Genomic DNA, 26226 nt, shown 5'->3' with positions numbered 1-26226 from the left:
CTCGCAGCCGACTTTTCCGACTTTCCACGACGCTCACGCTAGTGACAGCATTATTTATAGTTCGACGTCGCGCCAAAGCGAATGAGTACATTTCGCCTACGGCTTAGGCCGCCCTCCTAGTGTGGCTGCTCGGTGTCTGCAGGCAGCGAGGGTCTGCAAGCTTCCTGTGTTCGCACCTATGTCACCTGTGCTTGCTTGTCAGAGACAGACTATCGCAAAACATACAACTCACTCCATGAATTGATTGCTATGGCATCTGTTATCAGCAGTCACAACTAACAACACCAGGAGCAGCTGACTGCATGCAAAGAATAGGAATGTGCAGTGGGATTTACGTGAACTCTGCGCAAGCTTGTATCTTCCTAGACACATCTGCTGGCTGTGAAGTATTCCACTTGCATATCAAGGTGCGCATGTAGGTGTGTTAAAAATCATGCAGGCACTGGGTATTGATCCCAGTACCTCTCGCATACTAAGCGAGCGCTCTACCATCTGAGCTACGCCCGCCCCCCCGAAGACTAATGGTGCTACATACAGCCATATAGACGACACAGACCCTTGCACTCCCATTATTCAGCAGACAAACACTACTCTCTATGTATCCGTTAGGGTGTCTTTCAGGTTTCGTGCATTCTGTATCGAATCGTAGTTGCCAAAATGAAAGTGGCACGTATAACGTCGAAAATAGAATTCGGACACCGCTCTGAGTAAGACCAACGTGTTGTCCACCCTCTAGACTTCAATGAGGTTAAGCCGCGATACCTAAGACACATCTGCACTCGATGACACCTCGATAACAGCCGGTCCCCACACTTACATCTTGCTCTCCTTACGTCAGTATACATCATATCAGTCTGTGACGCTGGCTTTGCAACATCTTGCGTGCCTTTAGGTTCGCCGCGACCAACACTTACCATGCACTGACCACAAAAAATGGAGGCGCCGCGGCTTGAACCCTGGACCTTTCACATGCCAAGCGAACGCTCTACCAACTGAGCTACGCCCCATGCACGAGCAAACTGCGCTATTCCCCATTGTTTGCGACTCAGATGCGCACGGACACGATGGTTGGTTTGTTTGTAGCGGTGGAGGGAGCAGAGTACAAAGGCGCGGACCCGTTCATATACACAAAAGTTTTAAGTAGTTTCGATGCTCTGGTATTACAAATGCAAATTCCGTCTGTTTTTAACGTCTTAAATTGAAAGAGCCGTCACAAATTGCTCCGTTTTCACTCATTGTAGACAATTATACAGCACCTGAGGTAACAAACACATCTCGAGAACCATTGTGCACTACATTATTTATGCCAACTCAGTGCCTCGCTCTTTACTACTGTGTACCAATCTTGTCGTCCAACTGCAAAACACTGGGCCACAACAAGTTTCCGCGTCTCCATTGCACTGCGCATACTACGAAACGCTCCCCAAACTTGGCACTCACCCTCGCAGCCGACTTTTCCGACTTTCCACGACGCTCACGCTAGTGACAGCATTATTTATAGTTCGACGTCGCGCCAAAGCGAATGAGCACAATTCGCCTACGGCTTAGGCCGCCCTCCTAGTGTGGCTGCTCGGTGTCTGCAGGCAGCGAGGGTCTGCAAGCTTCCTGTGTTCGCACCTATGTCACCTGTGCTTGCTTGTCAGAGACAGACTATCGCAAAACATACAACTCACTCCATGAATTGATTGCTACGGCATCTGTTATCAGCAGTCACAACTAACAACACCAGGAGCAGCTGACTGCATGCAAAGAATAGGAATGTGCAGTGGGATTTACGTGAACTCTGCGCAAGCTTGTATCTTCCTAGACACATCTGCTGGCTGTGAAGTATTCCACTTGCATATCAAGGTGCGCATGTAGGTGTGTTAAAAATCATGCAGGCACTGGGTATTGATCCCAGTACCTCTCGCATACTAAGCGAGCGCTCTACCATCTGAGCTACGCCCGCCCCCCCGAAGACTAATGGTGCTACATACAGCCATATAGACGACACAGACCCTTGCACTCCCATTATTCAGCAGACAAACACTACTCTCTATGTATCCGTTAGGGTGTCTTTCAGGTTTCGTGCATTCTGTATCGAATCGTAGTTGCCAAAATGAAAGTGGCACGTATAACGTCGAAAATAGAATTCGGACACCGCTCTGAGTAAGACCAACGTGTTGTCCACCCTCTAGACTTCAATGAGGTTAAGCCGCGATACCTAAGACAGATCTGCACTCGATGACACCTCGATAACAGCCGGTCCCCACACTTACATCTTGCTCTCCTTACGTCAGTATACATCATATCAGTCTGTGACGCTGGCTTTGCAACATCTTGCGTTCCTTTAGGTTCGCCGCGACCAACACTTACCATGCACTGACCACAAAAAATGGAGGCGCCGCGGCTGGAACCCTGGACCTTTCACATGCCAAGCGAACGCTCTACCAACTGAGCTACGCCCCATGCACGAGCAAACTGCGCTATTCCCCATTGTTTGCGACTCAGATGCGCACGGACACGATGGTTGGTTTGTTTGTAGCGGTGGAGGGAGCAGAGTACAAAGGCGCGGACCCGTTCATATACACAAAAGTTCCAAGTAGTTTCGATGCTCTGGTATTACAAATGCAAATTCCGTCTGTTTTTAACGTCTTAAATTGAAAGAGCCGTCACAAATTGCTCCGTTTTCACTCATTGTAGACAATTATACAGCACCTGAGGTAACAAACACATCTCGAGAACCATTGTGCACTACATTATTTATGCCAACTCAGTGCCTCGCTCTTTACTACTGTGTACCAATCTTGTCGTCCAACTGCAAAACACTGGGCCACAACAAGTTTCCGCGTCTCCATTGCACTGCGCATACTACGAAACGCTCCCCAAACTTGGCACTCACCCTCACAGCCGACTTTTCCGACTTTCCACGACGCTCACGCTAGTGACAGCATTATTTATAGTTCGACGTCGCGCCAAAGCGAATGAGCACAATTCGCCTACGGCTTAGGCCGCCCTCCTAGTGTGGCTGCTCGGTGTCTGCAGGCAGCGAGGGTCTGCAAGCTTCCTGTGTTCGCACCTATGTCACCTGTGCTTGCTTGTCAGAGACAGACTATCGCAAAACATACAACTCACTCCATGAATTGATTGCTACGGCATCTGTTATCAGCAGTCACAACTAACAACACCAGTAGCAGCTGACTGCACGCAAAGAATAGGAATGTGCAGTGGGATTTACGTGAACTCGGCGCAAGCTTGTATCTTCCTAGACACATCTGCTGGCTGTGAAGTATTCCACTTGCATATCAAGGTGCGCATGTAGGTGTGTTAAAAATCCTGCAGGCACTGGGTATTGATCCCAGTACCTCTCGCATACTAAGCGAGCGCTCTACCATCTGAGCTACGCCCGCCCCCCCGTGGACTAATGGTGCTACATACAGCCATATAGACGACACAGACCCTTGCACTCCCATTATTCAGCAGACAAACACTACTCTCTATGTATCCGTTAGGGTGTCTTTCAGGTTTCGTGCATTCTGTATCGAATCGTAGTTGCCAAAATGAAAGTGGCACGTATAACGTCGAAAATAGAATTCGGACACCGCTCTGAGTAAGACCAACGTGTTGTCCACCCTCTAGACTTCAATGAGGTTAAGCCGCGATACCTAAGACAGATCTGCACTCGATGACACCTCGATAACAGCCGGTCCCCACACTTACATCTTGCTCTCCTTACGTCAGTATACATCATATCAGTCTGTGACGCTGGCTTTGCAACATCTTGCGTGCCTTTAGGTTCGCCGCGACCAACACTTACCATGCACTGACCACAAAAAATGGAGGCGCCGCGGCTTGAACCCTGGACCTTTCACATGCCAAGCGAACGCTCTACCAACTGAGCTACGCCCCATGCACGAGCAAACTGCGCTATTCCCCATTGTTTGCGACTCAGATGCGCACGGACACGATGGTTGGTTTGTTTGTAGCGGTGGAGGGAGCAGAGTACAAAGGCGCGGACCCGTTCATATACACAAAAGTTTTAAGTAGTTTCGATGCTCTGGTATTACAAATGCAAATTCCGTCTGTTTTTAACGTCTTAAATTGAAAGAGCCGTCACAAATTGCTCCGTTTTCACTCATTGTAGACAATTATACAGCACCTGAGGTAACAAACACATCTCGAGAACCATTGTGCACTACATTATTTATGCCAACTCAGTGCCTCGCTCTTTACTACTCTGTACCAATCTTGTCGTCCAACTGCAAAACACTGGGCCACAACAAGTTTCCGCGTCTCCATTGCACTGCGCATACCACGAAACGCTCCCCAAACTTGGCACTCACCCTCGCAGCCGACTTTTCCGACTTTCCACGACGCTCACGCTAGTGACAGCATTATTTATAGTTCGACGTCGCGCAAAAGCGAATGAGCACAATTCGCCTACGGCTTAGGCCGCCCTCCTAGTGTGGCTGCTCGGTGTCTGCAGGCAGCGAGGGTCTGCAAGCTTCCTGTGTTCGCACCTATGTCACCTGTGCTTGCTTGTCAGAGACAGACTATCGCAAAACATACAACTCACTCCATGAATTGATTGCTACGGCATCTGTTATCAGCAGTCACAACTAACAACACCAGGAGCAGCTGACTGCATGCAAAGAATAGGAATGTGCAGTGGGATTTACGTGAACTCGGCGCAAGCTTGTATCTTCCTAGACACATCTGCTGGCTGTGAAGTATTCCACCTGCATATCAAGGTGCGCATGTAGGTGTGTTAAAAATCATGCAGGCACTGGGTATTGATCCCAGTACCTCTCGCACACTAAGCGAGCGCTCTACCATCTGAGCTACGCCCGCCCCCCCGAAGACTAATGGTGCTACATACAGCCATATAGACGACACAGACCCTTGCACTCCCATTATTCAGCAGACAAACACTACTCTCTATGTATCCGTTAGGGTGTCTTTCAGGTTTCGTGCATTCTGTATCGAATCGTAGTTGCCAAAATGAAAGTGGCACGTATAACGTCGAAAATAGAATTCGGACACCGCTCTGAGTAAGACCAACGTGTTGTCCACCCTCTAGACTTCAATGAGGTTAAGCCGCGATACCTAAGACAGATCTGCACTCGATGACACCTCGATAACAGCCGGTCCCCACACTTACATCTTGCTCTCCTTACGTCAGTATACATCATATCAGTCTGTGACGCTGGCTTTGCAACATCTTGCGTGCCTTTAGGTTCGCCGCGACCAACACTTACCATGCACTGACCACAAAAAATGGAGGCGCCGCGGCTTCAACCCTGGACCTTTCACATGCCAAGCGAACGCTCTACCAACTGAGCTACGCCCCATGCACGAGCAAACTGCGCTATTCCCCATTGTTTGCGACTCAGATGCGCACGGACACGATGGTTGGTTTGTTTGTAGCGGTGAAGGGAGCAGAGTACAAAGGCGCGGACCCGTTCATATACACTAAAGTTCCAAGTAGTTTCGATGCTCTGGTATTACAAATGCAAATTCCGTCTGTTTTTTACGTCTTAAATTGAAAGAGCCGTCACAAATTGCTCTGTTTTCACTCATTGTAGACAATTATACAGCACCTGAGGTAACAAACACATCTCGAGAACCATTGTGCACTACATTATTTATGCCAACTCAGTGCCTCGCTCTTTACTACTGTGTACCAATCTTGTCGTCCAACTGCAAAACACTGGGCCACAACAAGTTTCCGCGTCCCCATTGCACTGCGCATACTACGAAACGCTCCCCAAACTTGGCACTCACCCTCGCAGCCGACTTTTCCGACTTTCCACGACGCTCACGCTAGTGACAGCATTATTTATAGTTCGACGTCGCGCCAAAGCGAATGAGCACAATTCGCCTACGGCTTAGGCCGCCCTCCTAGTGTGGCTGCTCGGTGTCTGCAGGCAGCGAGGGTCTGCAAGCTTCCTGTGTTCGCACCTATGTCACCTGTGCTTGCTTGTCAGAGACAGACTATCGCAAAACATACAACTCACTCCATGAATTGATTGCTACGGCATCTGTTATCAGCAGTCACAACTAACAACACCAGGAGCAGCTGACTACACGCAAAGAATAGGAATGTGCAGTGGGATTTACGTGAACTCGGCGCAAGCTTGTATCTTCCTAGACACATCTGCTGGCTGTGAAGTATTCCACTTGCATATCAAGGTGCGCATGTAGGTGTGTTAAAAATCATGCAGGCACTGGGTATTGATCCCAGTACCTCTCGCATACTAAGCGAGCGCTCTACCATCTGAGCTACGCCCGCCCCCCCGAAGACTAATGGTGCTACATACAGCCATATAGACGACACAGACCCTTGCACTCCCATTATTCAGCAGACAAACACTACTCTCTATGTATCCGTTAGGGTGTCTTTCAGGTTTCGTGCATTCTGTATCGAATCGTAGTTGCCAAAATGAAAGTGGCACGTATAACGTCGAAAATAGAATTCGGACACCGCTCTGAGTAAGACCAACGTGTTGTCCACCCTCTAGACTTCAATGAGGTTAAGCCGCGATACCTAAGACAGATCTGCTCTCGATGACACCTCGATAACAGCCGGTCCCCACACTTACATCTTGCTCTCCTTACGTCAGTATACATCATATCAGTCTGTGACGCTGGCTTTGCAACATCTTGCGTGCCTTTAGGTTCGCCGCGACCAACACTTACCATGCACTGACCACAAAAAATGGAGGCGCCGCGGCTTGAACCCTGGACCTTTCACATGCCAAGCGAACGCTCTACCAACTGAGCTACGCCCCATGCACGAGCAAACTGCGCTATTCCCCATTGTTTGCGACTCAGATGCGCACGGACACGATGGTTGGTTGGTTTGTAGCGGTGAAGGGAGCAGAGTACAAAGGCGCGGACCCGTTCATATACACAAAAGTTCCAAGTAGTTTCGATGCTCTGGTATTACAAATGCAAATTCCGTCTGTTTTTAACGTCTTAAATTGAAAGAGCCGTCACAAATTGCTCCGTTTTCACTCATTGTAGACAATTATACAGCACCTGAGGTGACAAACACATCTCGAGAACCATTGTGCACTACATTATTTATGCCAACTCAGTGCCTCGCTCTTTACTACTGTGTACCAATCTTGTCGTCCAACTGCAAAACACTGGGCCACAACAAGTTTCCGCGTCTCCATTGCACTGCGCATACTACGAAACGCTCCCCAAACTTGGCACTCACCCTCGCAGCCGACTTTTCCGACTTTCCACGACGCTCACGCAACGCTCACGCTAGTGACAGCATTATTTATAGTTCGACGTCGCGCCAAAGCGAATGAGCACAATTCGCCTACGGCTTAGGCCGCCCTCCTAGTGTGGCTTCTCGGTGTCTGCAGGCAGCGAGGGTCTGCAAGCTTCCTGTGTTCGCACCTATGTCACCTGTGCTTGCTTGTCAGAGACAGACTATCGCAAAACATACAACTCACTCCATGAATTGATTGCTACGGCATCTGTTATCAGCAGTCACAACTAACAACACCAGGAGCAGCTGACTGCACGCAAAGAATAGGAATGTGCAGTGGGATTTACGTGAACTCGGCGCAAGCTTGTATCTTCCTAGACACATCTGCTGGCTGTGAAGTATTCCACTTGCATATCAAGGTGCGCATGTAGGTGTGTTAAAAATCCTGCAGGCACTGGGTATTGATCCCAGTACCTCTCGCATACTAAGCGAGCGCTCTACCATCTGAGCTACGCCCGCCCCCCCGTAGACTAATGGTGCTACATACAGCCATATAGACGACACAGACCCTTGCACTCCCATTATTCAGCAGACAAACACTACTCTCTATGTATCCGTTAGGGTGTCTTTCAGGTTTCGTGCATTCTGTATCGAATCGTAGTTGCCAAAATGAAAGTGGCACGTATAACGTCGAAAATAGAATTCGGACACCGCTCTGAGTAAGACCAACGTGTTGTCCACCCTCTAGACTTCAATGAGGTTAAGCCGCGATACCTAAGACAGATCTGCACTCGATGACACCTCGATAACAGCCGGTCCCCACACTTACATCTTGCTCTCCTTACGTCAGTATACATCATATCAGTCTGTGACGCTGGCTTTGCAACATCTTGCGTGCCTTTAGGTTCGCCGCGACCAACACTTACCATGCACTGATCACAAAAAGTGGAGGCGCCGCGGCTTGAACCCTGGACCTTTCACATGCCAAGCGAACGCTCTACCAACTGAGCTACGCCCCATGCACGAGCAAACTGCGCTATTCCCCATTGTTTGCGACTCAGATGCGCACGGACACGATGGTTGGTTTGTTTGTAGCGGTGAAGGGAGCAGAGTACAAAGGCGCGGACCCGTTCATATACACAAAAGTTCCAAGTAGTTTCGATGCTCTGGTATTACAAATGCAAATTCCGTCTGTTTTTAACGTCTTAAATTGAAAGAGCCGTCACAAATTGCTCCGTTTTCACTCATTGTAGACAATTATACAGCACCTGAGGTAACAAACACATCTCGAGAACCATTGTGCATTACATTATTTATGCCAACTCAGTGCCTCGCTCTTTACTACTGTGTACCAATCTTGTCGTCCAACTGCAAAACACTGGGCCACAACAAGTTTCCGCGTCCATATTGCACTGCGCATACTACGAAACGCTCCCCAAACTTGGCACTCACCCTCGCAGCCGACTTTTCCGACTTTCCACGACGCTCACGCTAGTGACAGCATTATTTATAGTTCGACGTCGCGCCAAAGCGAATGAGCACAATTCGCCTACGGCTTAGGCCGCCCTCCTAGTGTGGCTGCTCGGTGTCTGCAGGCAGCGAGGGTCTGCAAGCTTCCTGTGTTCGCACCTATGTCACCTGTGCTTGCTTGTCAGAGACAGACTATCGCAAAACATACAACTCACTCCATGAATTGATTGCTACGGCATCTGTTATCAGCAGTCACAACTAACAACACCAGGAGCAGCTGACTGCACGCAAAGAATAGGAATGTGCAGTGGGATTTACGTGAACTCGGCGCAAGCTTGTATCTTCCTAGACACATCTGCAGGCTGTGAAGTATTCCACTTGCATATCAAGGTGCGCATGTAGGTGTGTTAAAAATCCTGCAGGCACTGGGTATTGATCCCAGTACCTCTCGCATACTAAGCGAGCGCTCTACCATCTGAGCTACGCCCGCCCCCCCCCCGAAGACTAATGGTGCTACATACAGCCATATAGACGACACAGACCCTTGCACTCCCATTATTCAGCAGACAAACACTACTCTCTATGTATCCGTTAGGGTGTCTTTCAGGTTTCGTGCATTCTGTATCGAATCGTAGTTGCCAAAATGAAAGTGGCACGTATAACGTCGAAAATAGAATTCGGACACCGCTCTGAGTAAGACCAACGTGTTGTCCACCCTCTAGACTTCAATGAGGTTAAGCCGCGATACCTAAGACAGATCTGCTCTCGATGACACCTCGATAACAGCTGGTCCCCACACTTACATCTTGCTCTCCTTACGTCAGTATACATCATATCAGTCTGTGACGCTGGCTTTGCAACATCTTGCGTGCCTTTAGGTTCGCCGCGACCAACACTTACCATGCACTGACCACAAAAAATGGAGGCGCCGCGGCTTGAACCCTGGACCTTTCACATGCCAAGCGAACGCTCTACCAACTGAGCTACGCCCCATGCACGAGCAAACTGCGCTATTCCCCATTGTTTGCGACTCAGATGCGCACGGACACGATGGTTGGTTGGTTTGTAGCGGTGAAGGGAGCAGAGTACAAAGGCGCGGACCCGTTCATATACACAAAAGTTCCAAGTAGTTTCGATGCTCTGGTATTACAAATGCAAATTCCGTCTGTTTTTAACGTCTTAAATTGAAAGAGCCGTCACAAATTGCTCCGTTTTCACTCATTGTAGACAATTATACAGCACCTGAGGTGACAAACACATCTCGAGAACCATTGTGCACTACATTATTTATGCCAACTCAGTGCCTCGCTCTTTACTACTGTGTACCAATCTTGTCGTCCAACTGCAAAACACTGGGCCACAACAAGTTTCCGCGTCTCCATTGCACTGCGCATACTACGAAACGCTCCCCAAACTTGGCACTCACCCTCGCAGCCGACTTTTCCGACTTTCCACGACGCTCACGCAACGCTCACGCTAGTGACAGCATTATTTATAGTTCGACGTCGCGCCAAAGCGAATGAGCACAATTCGCCTACGGCTTAGGCCGCCCTCCTAGTGTGGCTTCTCGGTGTCTGCAGGCAGCGAGGGTCTGCAAGCTTCCTGTGTTCGCACCTATGTCACCTGTGCTTGCTTGTCAGAGACAGACTATCGCAAAACATACAACTCACTCCATGAATTGATTGCTACGGCATCTGTTATCAGCAGTCACAACTAACAACACCAGGAGCAGCTGACTGCACGCAAAGAATAGGAATGTGCAGTGGGATTTACGTGAACTCGGCGCAAGCTTGTATCTTCCTAGACACATCTGCTGGCTGTGAAGTATTCCACTTGCATATCAAGGTGCGCATGTAGGTGTGTTAAAAATCCTGCAGGCACTGGGTATTGATCCCAGTACCTCTCGCATACTAAGCGAGCGCTCTACCATCTGAGCTACGCCCGCCCCCCCGTAGACTAATGGTGCTACATACAGCCATATAGACGACACAGACCCTTGCACTCCCATTATTCAGCAGACAAACACTACTCTCTATGTATCCGTTAGGGTGTCTTTCAGGTTTCGTGCATTCTGTATCGAATCGTAGTTGCCAAAATGAAAGTGGCACGTATAACGTCGAAAATAGAATTCGGACACCGCTCTGAGTAAGACCAACGTGTTGTCCACCCTCTAGACTTCAATGAGGTTAAGCCGCGATACCTAAGACAGATCTGCACTCGATGACACCTCGATAACAGCCGGTCCCCACACTTACATCTTGCTCTCCTTACGTCAGTATACATCATATCAGTCTGTGACGCTGGCTTTGCAACATCTTGCGTGCCTTTAGGTTCGCCGCGACCAACACTTACCATGCACTGATCACAAAAAGTGGAGGCGCCGCGGCTTGAACCCTGGACCTTTCACATGCCAAGCGAACGCTCTACCAACTGAGCTACGCCCCATGCACGAGCAAACTGCGCTATTCCCCATTGTTTGCGACTCAGATGCGCACGGACACGATGGTTGGTTTGTTTGTAGCGGTGAAGGGAGCAGAGTACAAAGGCGCGGACCCGTTCATATACACAAAAGTTCCAAGTAGTTTCGATGCTCTGGTATTACAAATGCAAATTCCGTCTGTTTTTAACGTCTTAAATTGAAAGAGCCGTCACAAATTGCTCCGTTTTCACTCATTGTAGACAATTATACAGCACCTGAGGTAACAAACACATCTCGAGAACCATTGTGCACTACATTATTTATGCCAACTCAGTGCCTCGCTCTTTACTACTGTGTACCAATCTTGTCGTCCAACTGCAAAACACTGGGCCACAACAAGTTTCCGCGTCCCCATTGCACTGCGCATACTACGAAACGCTCCCCAAACTTGGCACTCACCCTCGCAGCCGACTTTTCCGACTTTCCACGACGCTCACGCTAGTGACAGCATTATTTATAGTTCGACGTCGCGCCAAAGCGAATGAGCACAATTCGCCTACGGCTTAGGCCGCCCTCCTAGTGTGGCTGCTCGGTGTCTGCAGGCAGCGAGGGTCTGCAAGCTTCCTGTGTTCGCACCTATGTCACCTGTGCTTGCTTGTCAGAGACAGACTATCGCAAAACATACAACTCACTCCATGAATTGATTGCTACGGCATCTGTTATCAGCAGTCACAACTAACAACACCAGGAGCAGCTGACTGCACGCAAAGAATAGGAATGTGCAGTGGGATTTACGTGAACTCGGCGCAAGCTTGTATCTTCCTAGACACATCTGCTGGCTGTGAAGTATTCCACTTGCATATCAAGGTGCGCATGTAGGTGTGTTAAAAATCCTGCAGGCACTGGGTATTGATCCCAGTACCTCTCGCATACTAAGCGAGCGCTCTACCATCTGAGCTACGCCCGCCCCCCCCGAAGACTAATGGTGCTACATACAGCCATATAGACGACACAGACCCTTGCACTCCCATTATTCAGCAGACAAACACTACTCTCTATGTATCCGTTAGGGTGTCTTTCAGGTTTCGTGCATTCTGTATCGAATCGTAGTTGCCAAAATGAAAGTGGCACGTATAACGTCGAAAATAGAATTCGGACACCGCTCTGAGTAAGACCAACGTGTTGTCCACCCTCTAGACTTCAATGAGGTTAAGCCGCGATACCTAAGACAGATCTGCTCTCGATGACACCTCGATAACAGCTGGTCCCCACACTTACATCTTGCTCTCCTTACGTCAGTATACATCATATCAGTCTGTGACGCTGGCTTTGCAACATCTTGCGTGCCTTTAGGTTCGCCGCGACCAACACTTACCATGCACTGACCACAAAAAATGGAGGCGCCGCGGCTTGAACCCTGGACCTTTCACATGCCAAGCGAACGCTCTACCAACTGAGCTACGCCCCATGCACGAGCAAACTGCGCTATTCCCCATTGTTTGCGACTCAGATGCGCACGGACACGATGGTTGGTTGGTTTGTAGCGGTGAAGGGAGCAGAGTACAAAGGCGCGGACCCGTTCATATACACAAAAGTTCCAAGTAGTTTCGATGCTCTGGTATTACAAATGCAAATTCCGTCTGTTTTTAACGTCTTAAATTGAAAGAGCCGTCACAAATTGCTCCGTTTTCACTCATTGTAGACAATTATACAGCACCTGAGGTGACAAACACATCTCGAGAACCATTGTGCACTACATTATTTATGCCAACTCAGTGCCTCGCTCTTTACTACTGTGTACCAATCTTGTCGTCCAACTGCAAAACACTGGGCCACAACAAGTTTCCGCGTCTCCATTGCACTGCGCATACTACGAAACGCTCCCCAAACTTGGCACTCACCCTCGCAGCCGACTTTTCCGACTTTCCACGACGCTCACGCAACGCTCACGCTAGTGACAGCATTATTTATAGTTCGACGTCGCGGCAAAGCGAATGAGCACAATTCGCCTACGGCTTAGGCCGCCCTCCTAGTGTGGCTGCTCGGTGTCTGCAGGCAGCGAGGGTCTGCAAGCTTCCTGTGTTCGCACCTATGTCACCTGTGCTTGCTTGTCAGAGACAGACTATCGCAAAACATACAACTCACTCCATGAATTGATTGCTACGGCATCTGTTATCAGCAGTCACAACTAACAACACCAGGAGCAGCTGACTGCACCCAAAGAATAGGAATGTGCAGTGGGATTTACGTGAACTCGGCGCAAGCTTGTATCTTCCTAGACACATCTGCTGGCTGTGAAGTATTCCACTTGCATATCAAGGTGCGCATGTAGGTGTGTTAAAAATCCTGCAGGCACTGGGAATTGATCCCAGTACCTCTCGCATACTAAGCGAGCGCTCTACCATCTGAGCTACGCCCGCCCCCCCGAAGACTAATGGTGCTACATACAGCCATATAGACGACACAGACCCTTGCACTCCCATTATTCAGCAGACAAACACTACTCTCTATGTATCCGTTAGGGTGTCTTTCAGGTTTCGTGCATTCTGTATCGAATCGTAGTTGCCAAAATGGAAGTGGCACGTATAACGTCGAAAATAGAATTCGGACACCGCTCTGAGTAAGACCAACGTGTTGTCCACCCTCTAGACTTCAATGAGGTTAAGCCGCGATACCTAAGACAGATCTGCACTCGATGACACCTCGATAACAGCCGGTCCCCACACTTACATCTTGCTCTCCTTACGTCAGTATACATCATATCAGTCTGTGACGCTGGCTTTGCAACAACCTGCGTGCCTTTAGGTTCGCCGCGACCAACACTTACCATGCACTGACCACAAAAAATGGAGGCGCCGCGGCTTGAACCCTGGACCTTTCACATGCCAAGCGAACGCTCTACCAACTGAGCTACGCCCCATGCACGAGCAAACTGCGCTATTCCCCATTGTTTGCGACTCAGATGCGCACGGACACGATGGTTGGTTGTTTCGTAGCGGTGAAGGGAGCAGAGTACAAAGGCGCGGACCCGTTCATATACACAAAAGTTCCAAGTAGTTTCGATGCTCTGGTATTACAAATGCAAATTCCGTCTGTTTTTAACGTCTTAAATTGAAAGAGCCGTCACAAATTGCTCCGTTTTCACTCATTGTAGACAATTATACAGCACCTGAGGTAACAAACACATCTCGAGAACCATTGTGCACTACATTATTTATGCCAACTCAGTGCCTCGCTCTTTACTACTGTGTACCAATCTTGTCGTCCAACTGCAAAACACTGGGCCACAACAAGTTTCCGCGTCTCCATTGCACTGCGCATACTACGAAACGCTCCCCAAACTTGGCACTCACCGTCGCAGCCGACTTTTCCGACTTTCCACGACGCTCACGCTAGTGACAGCATTATTTATAGTTCGACGTCGCGCCAAAGCGAATGAGTACATTTCGCCTACGGCTTAGGCCGCACTCCTAGTGTGGCTGCTCGGTGTCTGCAGGCAGCGAGGGTCTGCAAGCTTCCTGTGTTCGCACCTATGTCACCTGTGCTTGCTCGTCAGAGACAGACTATCGCAAAACATACAACTCACTCCATGAATTGATTGCTACGGCATCTGTTATCAGCAGTCACAACTAGCAACACCAGTAGCAGCTGACTGCACGCAAAGAATAGGAATGTGCAGTGGGATTTACGTGAACTCGGCGCAAGGCAGATCTTTCCGACATAGGCTTGAGAATCTTACGGGAACACTTGTACTGTTTCTAAATTAAGTGTAGGCGTGGGAGGAGGGTGCTTCCTGCGCACTAATAACAGCACGCTTGTCAATTGTGGATGCTAATCATTCGCTTCTATCTTCCTAGACACATCTGCTGGTTGTGAATTATTCCACTTGCATATCAAGGTGCGCATGTAGGTGTGTTAAAAATTCTGGAGGCACTGGGTATTGATCCCAGTACCTCTCGCATACTAAGAGAGCGCTCTACCATCTGAGCTACGCCCGCCCCCCCGAAGACTAATGGTGCTACATACAGCCATATAGACGACACAGACCCTTGCACTCCCATTATTCAGCAGATAAACACTACTCTCTATGTATCCGTTAGGGTGTCTTTCAGGTTTCGTGCATTCTGTATCGAATCGTAGTTGCCAAAATGAAAGTGGCACGTATAACGTCGAAAATAGAATTCGGACACCGCTCTGAGTAAGACCAACGTGTTGTCCACCCTCTAGACTTCAATGAGGTTAAGCCGCGATACCTAAGACAGATCTGCACTCGATGACACCTCCATAACAGCCGGTCCCCACACTTACATCTTGCTCTCCTTACGTCAGTATACATCATATCAGTCTGTGACGCTGGCTTTGCAACATCTTGCGTGCCTTTAGGTTCGCCGCGACCAACACTTACCATGCACTGACCACAAAAAATGGAGGCGCCGCGGCTTGAACCCTGGACCTTTCACATGCCAAGCGAACGCTCTACCAACTGAGCTACGCCCCATGCACGAGCAAACTGCGCTATTCCCCATTCTTTGCGACACAGATGCGCACGGACACGATGGTTGGTTGGTTTGTAGCGGTGAAGGGAGCAGAGTACAAAGGCGCGGACCCGTTCATATACACAAAAGTTCCAAGTAGTTTCGATGCTCTGGTATCACAAATGTAAATTCCATCTGTTTTTAACGTCTTAAATTGAAAGAGCCGTCACAAATTGCTCCGTTTTCACTCATTGTAGACAATTATACAGCACCTGAGGTAACAAACACATCTCGAGAACCATTGTGCACTACATTATTTATGCCAACTCAGTGCCTCGCTCTTTACTACTGTGTACCAATCTTGTCGTCCAACTGCAAAACACTGGGCCACAACAAGTTTCCGCGTCTCCATTGCACTGCGCATACTACGAAACGCTCCCCAAACTTGGCACTCACCCTCGCAGCCGACTTTTCCGACTTTCCACGACGCTCACGCTAGTGACAGCATTATTTATAGTTCGACGTCGCGCCAAAGCGAATGAGCACAATTCGCCTACGGCTTAGGCCGCCCTCCTAGTGTGGCTGCTCGGTGTCTGCAGGCAGCGAGGGTGTGCAAGCTTCCTGTGTTCGCACCTATGTCACCTGTGCTTGCTTGTCAGAGACAGACTATCGCAAAACATACAACTCACTCCATGAATTGATTGCTACGGCATCTGTTATCAGCAGTCACAACTAACAACACCAGTAGCAGCTGACTGCACGCAAAGAATAGGAATGTGCAGTGGGATTTACGTGAACTCGGCGCAAGCTTGTATCTTCCTAGACACATCTGCTGGCTGTGAAGTATTCCACTTGCATATCAAGGTGCGCATGTAGGTGTGTTAAAAATTCTGGAGGCACTGGGTATTGATCCCAGCACCTCTCGCATACTAAGCGAGCGCTCTACCATCTGAGCTACACCCGCCCCCCCGAAGACTAATGGTGCTACATACAGCCATATAGACGACACAGACCCTTGCACTCCCATTATTCAGCAGATAAACACTACTCTCTATGTATCCGTTAGGGTGTCTTTCAGGTTTCGTGCATTCTGTATCGAATCGTAGTTGGCCAAAATGAAAGTGGCACGTATAACGTCGAAAATAGAATTCGGACACCGCTCTGAGTAAGACCAACGTGTTGTCCACCCTCTAGACTTCAATGAGGTTAAGCCGCGATACCTAAGACAGATCTGCACTCGATGACACCTCCATAACAGCCGGTCCCCACACTTACATCTTGCTCTCCTTACGTCAGTATACATCATATCAGTCTGTGACGCTGGCTTTGCAACATCTTGCGTGCCTTTAGGTTCGCCGCGACCAACACTTACCATGCACTGACCACAAAAAATGGAGGCGCCGCGGCTTGAACCCTGGACCTTTCACATGCCAAGCGAACGCTCTACCAACTGAGCTACGCCCCATGCACGAGCAAACTGCGCTATTCCCCATTCTTTGCGACTCAGATGCGCACGGACACGATGGTTGGTTGGTTTGTAGCGGTGAAGGGAGCAGAGTACAAAGGCGCGGACCCGTTCATATACACAAAAGTTCCAAGTAGTTTCGATGCTCTGGTATCACAAATGCAAATTCCATCTGTTTTTAACGTCTTAAATTGAAAGAGCCGTCACAAATTGCTCCGTTTTCACTCATTGTAGACAATTATACAGCACCTGAGGTAACAAACACATCTCGAGAACCATTGTGCACTACATTATTTATGCCAACTCAGTGCCTCGCTCTTTACTACTGTGTACCAATCTTGTCGTCCAACTGCAAAACACTGGGCCACAACAAGTTTCCGCGTCTCCATTGCACTGCGCATACTACGAAACGCTCCCCAAACTTGGCACTCACCCTCGCAGCCGACTTTTCCGACTTTCCACGACGCTCACGCTAGTGACAGCATTATTTATAGTTCGACGTCGCGCCAAAGCGAATGAGCACAATTCGCCTACGGCTTAGGCCGCCCTCCTAGTGTGGCTGCTCGGTGTCTGCAGGCAGCGAGGGTCTGCAAGCTTCCTGTGTTCGCACCTATGTCACCTGTGCTTGCTTGTCAGAGACAGACTATCGCAAAACATACAACTCACTCCATGAATTGATTGCTACGGCATCTGTTATCAGCAGTCACAACTAACAACACCAGTAGCAGCTGACTGCACGCAAAGAATAGGAATGTGCAGTGGGATTTACGTGAACTCGGCGCAAGCTTGTATCTTCCTAGACACATCTGCTGGCTGTGAAGTATTCCACTTGCATATCAAGGTGCGCATGTAGGTGTGTTAAAAATTCTGGAGGCACTGGAAATTGATCCCAGCACCTCTCGCATACTAAGCGAGCGCTCTACCATCTGAGCTACACCCGCCCCCCCGAAGACTAATGGTGCTACATACAGCCATATAGACGACACAGACCCTTGCACTCCCATTATTCAGCAGATAAACACTACTCTCTATGTATCCGTTAGGGTGTCTTTCAGGTTTCGTGCATTCTGTATCGAATCGTAGTTGGCCAAAATGAAAGTGGCACGTATAACGTCGAAAATAGAATTCGGACACCGCTCTGAGTAAGACCAACGTGTTGTCCACCCTCTAGACTTCAATGAGGTTAAGCCGCGATACCTAAGACAGATCTGCACTCGATGACACCTCGATAACAGCCGGTTCCCACACTTACATCTTGCTCTCCTTACGTCAGTATACATCATATCAGTCTGTGACGCTGGCTTTGCAACATCTTGCGTGCCTTTAGGTTCGCCGCGACCAACACTTACCATGCACTGACCACAAAAAATGGAGGCGCCGCGGCTTGAACCCTGGACATTTCACATGCCAAGCGAACGCTCTACCAACTGAGCTACGCCCCATGCACGAGCAAACTGCGCTATTCCCCATTCTTTGCGACTCAGATGCGCACGGACACGATGGTTGGTTGGTTTGTAGCGGTGAAGGGAGCAGAGTACAAAGGCGCGGACCCGTTCATATACACAAAAGTTCCAAGTAGTTTCGATGCTCTGGTATTACAAATGCAAATTCCATCTGTTTTTAACGTCTTAAATTGAAAGAGCCGTCACAAATTGCTCCGTTTTCACTCATTGTAGACAATTATACAGCACCTGAGGTAACAAACACATCTCGAGAACCATTGTGCACTACATTATTTATGCCAACTCAGTGCCTCGCTCTTTACTACTGTGTACCAATCTTGTCGTCCAACTGCAAAACACTGGGCCACAACAAGTTTCCGCGTCTCCATTGCACTGCGCATACTACGAAACGCTCCCCAAACTTGGCACTCACCCTCGCAGCCGACTTTTCCGACTTTCCACGACGCTCACGCAACGCTCACGCTAGTGACAGCATTATTTATAGTTCGACGTCGCGCCAAAGCGAATGAGCACAATTCGCCTACGGCTTAGGCCGCCCTCCTAGTGTGGCTTCTCGGTGTCTGCAGGCAGCGAGGGTCTGCAAGCTTCCTGTGTTCGCACCTATGTCACCTGTGCTTGCTTGTCAGAGACAGACTATCGAAAAACATACAACTCACTCCATGAATTGATTGCTACGGCATCTGTTATCAGCAGTCACAACTAACAACACCAGTAGCAGCTGACTGCACGCAAAGAATAGGAATGTGCAGTGGCATTTACGTGAACTCGGCGCAAGCTTGTATCTTCCTAGACACATCTGCTGGCTGTGAAGTATTCCACTTGCATATCAAGGTGCGCATGTAGGTGTGTTAAAAATTCTGGAGGCACTGGGTATTGATCCCAGCACCTCTCGCATACTAAGCGAGCGCTCTACCATCTGAGCTACGCCCGCCCCCCCGAAGACTAATGGTGCTACATACAGCCATATAGACGACACAGACCCTTGCACTCCCATTATTCAGCAGACAAACACTACTCTCTATGTATCCGTTAGGGTGTCTTTCAGGTTTCGTGCATTCTGTATCGAATCGTAGTTGGCCAAAATGAAAGTGGCACGTATAACGTCGAAAATAGAATTCGGACACCGCTCTGAGTAAGACCAACGTGTTGTCCACCCTCTAGACTTCAATGAGGTTAAGCCGCGATACCTAAGACAGATCTGCACTCGATGACACCTCCATAACAGCCGGTCCCCACACTTACATCTTGCTCTCCTTACGTCAGTATACATCATATCAGTCTGTGACGCTGGCTTTGCAACATCTTGCGTGCCTTTAGGTTCGCCGCGACCAACACTTACCATGCACTGACCACAAAAAATGGAGGCGCCGCGGCTTGAACCCTGGACCTTTCACATGCCAAGCGAACGCTCTACCAACTGAGCTACGCCCCATGCACGAGCAAACTGCGCTATTCCCCATTCTTTGCGACTCAGATGCGCACGGACACGATGGTTGGTTGGTTTGTAGCGGTGAAGGGAGCAGAGTACAAAGGCGCGGACCCGTTCATATACACAAAAGTTCCAAGTAGTTTCGATGCTCTGGTATTACAAATGCAAATTCCGTCTGTTTTTAACGTCTTAAATTGAAAGAGCCGTCACAAATTGCTCCGTTTTCACTCATTGTAGACAATTATACAGCACCTGAGGTAACAAACACATTTCGAGCCACATTGTGCACTACATTATTTATGCCAACTCAGTGCCTCGCTCTTTACTACTGTGTACCAATCTTGTCGTCCAACTGCAAAACACTGGGCCACAACAAGTTTCCGCGTCTCCATTGCACTGCGCATACTACGAAACGCTCCCCAAACTTGGCACTCACCCTCGCAGCCGACTTTTCCGACTTTCCACGACGCTCACGCTAGTGACAGCATTATTTATAGTTCGACGTCGCGCCAAAGCGAATGAGTACATTTCGCCTACGGCTTAGGCCGCACTCCTAGTGTGGCTGCTCGGTGTCTGCAGGCAGCGAGGGTCTGCAAGCTTCCTGTGTTCGCACCTATGTCACCTGTGCTTGCTTGTCAGAGACAGACTATCGCAAAACATACAACTCACTCCATGAATTGATTGCTACGGCATCTGTTATCAGCAGTCACAACTAGCAACACCAGTAGCAGCTGACTGCACGCAAAGAATAGGAATGTGCAGTGGGATTTACGTGAACTCGGCGCAAGGCAGATCTTTCCGACATAGGCTTGAGAATCTTACGGGAACACTTGTACTGTTTCTAAATTAAGTGTAGGCGTGGGAGGAGGGTGCTTCCTGCGCACTAATAACAGCACGCTTGTCAATTGTGGATGCTAATCATTCGCTTCTATCTTCCTAGACACATCTGCTGGTTGTGAATTATTCCACTTGCATATTAAGGTGCGCATGTAGGTGTGTTAAAAATTCTGGAGGCACTGGGTATTGATCCCAGCACCTCTCGCATACTAAGCGAGCGCTCTACCATCTGAGCTACGCCCGCCCGCCCGAAGACTAATGGTGCTACATACAGCCATATAGACGACACAGACCCTTGCACTCCCATTATTCAGCAGACAAACACTACTCTCTATGTATCCGTTAGGGTGTCTTTCAGGTTTCGTGCATTCTGTATCGAATCGTAGTTGGCCAAAATGAAAGTGGCACGTATAACGTCGAAAATAGAATTCGGACACCGCTCTGAGTAAGACCAACGTGTTGTCCACCATCTAGACTTCAATGAGGTTAAGCCGCGATACCTAAGACAGATCTGCACTCGATGACACCTCCATAACAGCCGGTCCCCACACTTACATCTTGCTCTCCTTACGTCAGTATACATCATATCAGTCTGTGACGCTGGCTTTGCAACATCTTGCGTGCCTTTAGGTTCGCCGCGACCAACACTTACCATGCACTGACCACAAAAAATGGAGGCGCCGCAGCTTGAACCCAGAACCTTTCAGATGCCAAGCGAACGCTCTACCAACTTAGCTACGCCCCATGCACGAGCAAACTGCGCTATTCCCCATTCTTTGCGACTCAGATGCGCACGGACACGTTGGTTGGTTGGTTTGTAGCGGTGAAGGGAGCAGAGTACAAAGGCGCGGACCCGTTCATATACACAAAAGTTCCAAGTAGTTTCGATGCTCTGGTATTACAAATGCAAATTCCGTCTGTTTTTAACGTCTTAGATTGAAAGAGCCGTCACAAATTGCTCCGTTTTCACTCATTGTAGACAATTATACAGCACCTGAGGTAACAAACACATCTCGAGAACCATTGTGCACTACATTATTTATGCGAACTCAGTGCCTCGCTCTTTACTACTGTGTACCAATCTTGTCGTCCAACTGCAAAACACTGGGCCACAACAAGTTTCCGCGTCTCCATTGCACTGCGCATACTACGAAACGCTCCCCAAACTTGGCACTTGGCACTCACCCTCCCTGCCGACTTTTCCGACTTTCCACGACGCTCACGCAACGCTCACGCTAGTGACAGCATTATTTATAGTTCGACGTCGCGCCAAAGCGAATGAGCACAATTCGCCTACGGCTTAGGCCGCCCTCCTAGTGTGGCTGCTCGGTGTCTGCAGGCAGCGAGGGTCTGCAAGCTTCCTGTGTTCGCTCCTATGTCACCTGTGCTTGCTTGTCAGAGACAGACTATCGCAAAACATACAACTCACTCCATGAATTGATTGCTACGGCATCTGTTATCAGCAGTCACAACTAACAACACCAGTAGCAGCTGACTGCACGCAAAGAATAGGAATGTGCAGTGGGATTTACGTGAACTCGGCGCAAGCTTGTATCTTCCTAGACACATCTGCTGGCTGTGAAGTATTCCACTTGCATATCAAGGTGCGCATGTAGGTGTGTTAAAAATTCTGGAGGCACTGGGTATTGATCCCAGCACCTCTCGCATACTAAGCGAGCGCTCTACCATCTGAGCTACGCCCGCCCCCCCGAAGACTAATGGTGCTACATACAGCCATATAGACGACACAGACCCTTGCACTCCCATTATTCAGCAGACAAACACTACTCTCTATGTATCCGTTAGGGTGTCTTTCAGGTTTCGTGCATTCTGTATCGAATCGTAGTTGGCCAAAATGAAAGTGGCACGTATAACGTCGAAAATAGAATTCGGACATCGCTCTGAGTAAGACCAACGTGTTGTCCACCCTCTAGACTTCAATGAGGTTAAGCCGCGATACCTAAGACAGATCTGCACTCGATGACACCTCCATAACAGCCGGTCCCCACACTTACATCTTGCTCTCCTTACGTCAGTATACATCATATCAGTCTGTGACGCTGGCTTTGCAACATCTTGCGTGCCTTTAGGTTCGCCGCGACCAACACTTACCATGCACTGACCACAAAAAATGGAGGCGCCGCGGCTTGAACCCTGGACCTTTCACATGCCAAGCGAACGCTCTACCAACTGAGCTACGCCCCATGCACGAGCAAACTGCGCTATTCCCCATTGTTTGCGACTCAGATGCGCACGGACACGATGGTTGGTTGTTTCGTAGCGGTGAAGGGAGCAGAGTACAAAGGCGCGGACCCGTTCATATACACAAAAGTTCCAAGTAGTTTCGATGCTCTGGTATTACAAATGCAAATTCCGTCTGTTTTTAACGTCTTAAATTGAAAGAGCCGTCACAAATTGCTCCGTTTTCACTCATTGTAGACAATTATACAGCACCTGAGGTAACAAACACATTTCGAGCCACATTGTGCACTACATTATTTATGCCAACTCAGTGCCTCGCTCTTTACTACTGTGTACCAATCTTGTCGTCCAACTGCAAAACACTGGGCCACAACAAGTTTCCGCGTCTCCATTGCACTGCGCATACTACGAAACGCTCCCCAAACTTGGCACTCACCCTCGCAGCCGACTTTTCCGACTTTCCACGACGCTCACGCTAGTGACAGCATTATTTATAGTTCGACGTCGCGCCAAAGCGAATGAGTACATTTCGCCTACGGCTTAGGCCGCACTCCTAGTGTGGCTGCTCGGTGTCTGCAGGCAGCGATTGTCTGCAAGCTTCCTGTGTTCGCACCTATGTCACCTGTGCTTGCTTGTCAGAGACAGACTATCGCAAAACATACAACTCACTCCATGAATTGATTGCTACGGCATCTGTTATCAGCAGTCACAACTAGCAACACCAGTAGCAGCTGACTGCACGCAAAGAATAGGAATGTGCAGTGGGATTTACGTGAACTCGGCGCAAGGCAGATCTTTCCGACATAGGCTTGAGAATCTTACGGGAAGACTTGTACTGTTTCTAAATTAAGTGTAGGCGTGGGAGGAGGGTGCTTCCTGCGCACTAATAACAGCACGCTTGTCAATTGTGGATGCTAATCATTCGCTTCTATCTTCCTAGACACATCTGCTGGTTGTGAATTATTCCACTTGCATATTAAGGTGCGCATGTAGGTGTGTTAAAAATTCTGGAGGCACTGGGTATTGATCCCAGCACCTCTCGCATACTAAGCGAGCGCTCTACCATCTGAGCTACGCCCGCCCTCCCGAAGACTAATGGTGCTACATACAGCCATATAGACGACACAGACCCTTGCACTCCCATTATTCAGCAGACAAACACTACTCTCTATGTATCCGTTAGGGTGTCTTTCAGGTTTCGTGCATTCTGTATCGAATCGTAGTTGGCCAAAATGAAAGTGGCACGTATAACGTCGAAAATAGAATTCGGACACCGCTCTGAGTAAGACCAACGTGTTGTCCACCCTCTAGACTTCAATGAGGTTATGCCGCGATACCTAAGACAGATCTGCACTCGATGACACCTCCATAACAGCCGGTCCCCACACTTACACCTAGCTCTCCTTACGTCAGTATACATCATATCAGTCTGTGACGCTGGCTTTGCAACATCTTGCGTGCCTTTAGGTTCGCCGCGACCAACACTTACCATGCACTGACCACAAAAAATGGAGGCGCCGCAGCTTGAACCCAGAACCTTTCAGATGCCAAGCGAACGCTCTACCAACTTAGCTACGCCCCATGCACGAGCAAACTGCGCTATTCCCCATTCTTTGCGACTCAGATGCGCACGGACACGTTGGTTGGTTGGTTTGTAGCGGTGAAGGGAGCACAGTACAAAGGCGCGGACCCGTTCATATACACAAAAGTTCCAAGTAGTTTCGATGCTCTGGTATTACAAATGCAAATTCCGTCTGTTTTTAACGTCTTAAATTGAAAGAGCCGTCACAAATTGCTCCGTTTTCACTCCTTGTCGACAATTGTACAGCACCTGAGGTAACAAACACATCTCGAGCCACATTGTGCACTACATTATTTATGCCAACTCAGTGCCTCGCTCTTTACTACTGTGTACCAATCTTGTCGTCCAACTGCAAAACACTGGGCCACAACAAGTTTCCGCGTCTCCATTGCACTGCGCATACTACGAAACGCTCCCCAAACTTGGCACTCACCCTCGCAGCCGACTTTTCCGACTTTCCACGACGCTCACGCAACGCTCACGCTAGTGACAGCATTATTTATAGTTCGACGTCGCGCCAAAGCGAATGAGCACAATTCGCCTACGGCTTAGGCCGCCCTCCTAGTGTGGCTGCTCGGTGTCTGCAGGCAGCGAGGGTCTGCAAGCTTCCTGTGTTCGCACCTATGTCACCTGTGCTTGCTTGTCAGAGACAGACTATCGCAAAACATACAACTCACTCCATGAATTGATTGCTACGGCATCTGTTATCAGCAGTCACAACTAACAACACCAGTAGCAGCTGACTGCACGCAAAGAATAGGAATGTGCAGTGGGATTTACGTGAACTCGGCGCAAGCTTGTATCTTCCTAGACACATCTGCTGGCTGTGAAGTATTCCACTTGCATATCAAGGTGCGCATGTAGGTGTGTTAAAAATCCTGCAGGCACTGAGTATTGATCCCAGTACCTCTCGCATACTAAGCGAGCGCTCTACCATCTGAGCTACGCCCGCCCCCCCCGAAGACTAATGGTGCTACATACAGCCATATAGACGACACAGAACCTTGCACTCCCATTATTCAGCAGACAAACACTACTCTCTATGTATATGTTAGGGTGTCTTTCAGGTTTCGTGCATTCTGTATCGAATCGTAGTTGCCAAAATGAAAGTGGCACGTATAACGTGAAAATAGAATTCGGACACCGCTCTGAGTAAGACCAACGTGTTGTCCACCCTCTAGACTTCAATGAGGTTAAGCCGCGATACCTAAGACAGATCTGCACTCGATGACACCTCCATAACAGCCGGTCCTCACACTTACATCTTGCTCTCCTTACGTCAGTATACATCATATCAGTCTGTGACGCTGGCTTTGCAACATCTTGCGTGCCTTTAGGTTCGCCGCGACCAACACTTACCATGCACTGACCACAAAAAATGGAGGCGCCGCAGCTTGAACCCTGGACCTTTCACATGCCAAGCGAACGCTCTACCAACTTAGCTACGCCCCATGCACGAGCAAACTGCGCTATTCCCCATTCTTTGCGACTCAGATGCGCACGGACACGTTGGTTGGTTGGTTTGTAGCGGTGAAGGGAGCAGAGTACAAAGGCGCGGACCCGTTCATATACACAAAAGTTCCAAGTAGTTTCGATGCTCTGGTATTACAAATGCAAATTCCGTCTGTTTTTAACGTCTTAAATTGAAAGAGCCGTCACAAATTGCTCCGTTTTCACTCA

General features: G+C 49.0%; 10 non-coding genes across 10 annotated transcripts; all 10 read right to left on the bottom strand.

Annotated features, from left to right (window-relative positions):
* Positions 1-434: 434 nt before the first annotated feature.
* On the bottom strand, positions 435-507 carry Trnat-agu (transfer RNA threonine (anticodon AGU)). The gene has a single exon. It is a non-coding gene; the product is annotated as a tRNA-Thr (tRNA).
* Positions 508-1875: 1368 nt separating this feature from the next.
* Trnat-agu (transfer RNA threonine (anticodon AGU)) lies at positions 1876-1948 on the bottom strand. The gene has a single exon. It is a non-coding gene; the product is annotated as a tRNA-Thr (tRNA).
* Positions 1949-3316: 1368 nt separating this feature from the next.
* Trnat-agu (transfer RNA threonine (anticodon AGU)) lies at positions 3317-3389 on the bottom strand. The gene has a single exon. It is a non-coding gene; the product is annotated as a tRNA-Thr (tRNA).
* Positions 3390-4757: 1368 nt separating this feature from the next.
* Trnat-agu (transfer RNA threonine (anticodon AGU)) lies at positions 4758-4830 on the bottom strand. Its single transcript has one exon. It is a non-coding gene; the product is annotated as a tRNA-Thr (tRNA).
* A 1368-nt stretch (positions 4831-6198) lies between these two features.
* Trnat-agu (transfer RNA threonine (anticodon AGU)) lies at positions 6199-6271 on the bottom strand. The gene has a single exon. It is a non-coding gene; the product is annotated as a tRNA-Thr (tRNA).
* Positions 6272-7650: 1379 nt separating this feature from the next.
* On the bottom strand, positions 7651-7723 carry Trnat-agu (transfer RNA threonine (anticodon AGU)). The gene has a single exon. It is a non-coding gene; the product is annotated as a tRNA-Thr (tRNA).
* A 1368-nt stretch (positions 7724-9091) lies between these two features.
* On the bottom strand, positions 9092-9164 carry Trnat-agu (transfer RNA threonine (anticodon AGU)). The gene has a single exon. It is a non-coding gene; the product is annotated as a tRNA-Thr (tRNA).
* A 1382-nt stretch (positions 9165-10546) lies between these two features.
* On the bottom strand, positions 10547-10619 carry Trnat-agu (transfer RNA threonine (anticodon AGU)). Its single transcript has one exon. It is a non-coding gene; the product is annotated as a tRNA-Thr (tRNA).
* A 1368-nt stretch (positions 10620-11987) lies between these two features.
* Positions 11988-12060, bottom strand: Trnat-agu (transfer RNA threonine (anticodon AGU)). Its single transcript has one exon. It is a non-coding gene; the product is annotated as a tRNA-Thr (tRNA).
* Positions 12061-13440: 1380 nt separating this feature from the next.
* Positions 13441-13513, bottom strand: Trnat-agu (transfer RNA threonine (anticodon AGU)). Its single transcript has one exon. It is a non-coding gene; the product is annotated as a tRNA-Thr (tRNA).
* Positions 13514-26226: the final 12713 nt, after the last annotated feature.

The sequence above is a fragment of the Schistocerca gregaria genome, chromosome 10 (genome assembly GCF_023897955.1).
Source record: "Schistocerca gregaria isolate iqSchGreg1 chromosome 10, iqSchGreg1.2, whole genome shotgun sequence".
NCBI lineage: Eukaryota > Metazoa > Arthropoda > Insecta > Orthoptera > Acrididae > Schistocerca > Schistocerca gregaria.
This window is presented reverse-complemented; position numbering and strand designations above follow the sequence as displayed.